The following is a 1,815-nucleotide window of genomic DNA, read 5'->3' as shown; positions in this document are numbered from 1 at the left end:
TGCCCAGGCGGGTCTCGAACCCACGGGCTCAGGTAATCCTCTCACCTCGGCCTCCCAAAGTGCTGGGATTACAGGCTGAGCCACTGAGCTCGGCCTACAATTTCTTTTCTTTTCTTTTTTTCGTCTTTTGAGTTGGAGTCTCACTCTGTTGCCCAGGCTGGAGTGCAGTGGCACGCTTACGGCCACCACAGCCTCGACCTACTGGGCTTAGGCGATCCTTTCGCCTCAGCCTTCCAAGTAGCTGGAACAATAGACGCATGCCACCACTCCCAGCTAATTTTTTGTGATTTATTGTAGAGATGAGGTCTCACCAAGTTGCCCAGGTTGGTCTCAAACCCCTGGGCTCAGGCAGTCCTCTTGCCTCAGCCTTCCAAAGTGCTGGGATTACAGGCTGAGCCACTGCGCCGGGCCCACAGCAATTTCTACATCTACAGAAGTTTGGCTTAGACCAGTATATAGCTAGATGTGTGTGTAGGTGTTTGTACATGTGTATACATGCTAGAGTCAATTCTTGCCATCCAGGGTTAATACTTGGAGGTGCCCACAGAGTTCACTATAGAAAAAAATCTTCCTGAAACATCAGAAAGCTACTGGGATACTTTTTAAACTTGCAGTATTTCAGGAATCAGTTTCTGGATATTATTTTTCTTCTAACTTTTAAACCTAAATGTTTAAAGTCTTGAAAGTACAAATAAAAAATATGAATATAATGAACTTGATTTTCCCATTAAAAAAAGACATGAGTTATCAGCAATGACAACAAAAAAAAGGCAATTAAAACTTTGATAATTTAGAAGAAAGCAAGCAATCTTTCCCTTCTCATACTTTGGGGTACTATATTTAGAGTAAGTGGTGTTGTAGAATTTAGATGATGTGGAATTTAGAGAATGTTTAAAAGAAGTTTGCTAGCTATAATCTTATTTCTCTGTGGGTGAAAACTTCTTTTAGCTTCTGCTTTTCTTTTCCCAGCCATCATATTTTTTATATATCTGAGCAGACTTAGAATTCTCAATTTTTTAAAAGTTTTGCCCCTAACTGTGGATATACTGTAAGGTTTAAATTTTCTTTACCTTTTATATAATCTCTCCTGGGGCAGATATGGTTGCCATGGGCATCCATTCTATATCTCAATTGAGATTTAATAGGTTGGTCCGTCGTCGTTCTTTGGTGATAACATTAAATCACAAGCTAATGCACTTTTTGAACCATTTCTAATTGGAGAAAATTTACAAAAGTACATTGAAGCATCATATATATGTCCTATTTGTTACAGAAATATGAAACTTACTCTTTTTTTTTTCTTTTATTTTTAGTAGGAGTCGTACTCCGTCGCCCAGACTGGAGTGCAGTAGCAAGCTCACGACCACCCCAGCGTTGACCTGCTGGGCTCAGGCAATCCTTCTGCCTCAACCTTCCAAGTAGCCAGAACTACAGATACATGCTACCACACCCAGCTAATTTTTTGATTTTATTGTAGAGATGAGGTCTTGCCAGTTTACCCAGGCTGTTCTCGAACCCATGGAGTCAGGCAATCCCCTCACCTCAGCCTCCCAAAGTGCTGGGATTACAGACTTGAGCCACCACAGTCGGCCAAAATTTACTCTTATGGTAGGATTTTTGTGAGAACAATAGTGTCTTAATTCAGACTGGTATAACAAAATACCACACACTGGGTAGCTTCAAAATAACAAATTTATTTCTCACAGTTCTAGTGTCTGGGAAGTCCAAGATTATAAAGTGCCAGTAGATTTGATGTCCAGTGAGGATCTGCTTCTTCTTTTTTTTTTTTTAATCAATATTTTTTATTATGAGATT

The sequence above is a fragment of the Carlito syrichta genome, unplaced genomic scaffold (assembly GCF_000164805.1).
Source record: "Carlito syrichta isolate Samal-C Ts95f unplaced genomic scaffold, Tarsius_syrichta-2.0.1 Scaffold279568, whole genome shotgun sequence".
NCBI classification, from domain to species: Eukaryota; Metazoa; Chordata; class Mammalia; order Primates; family Tarsiidae; genus Carlito; species Carlito syrichta.
The sequence above is the reverse complement of the archived record's forward strand: the minus strand, read 5'-3'. Positions refer to the sequence as shown.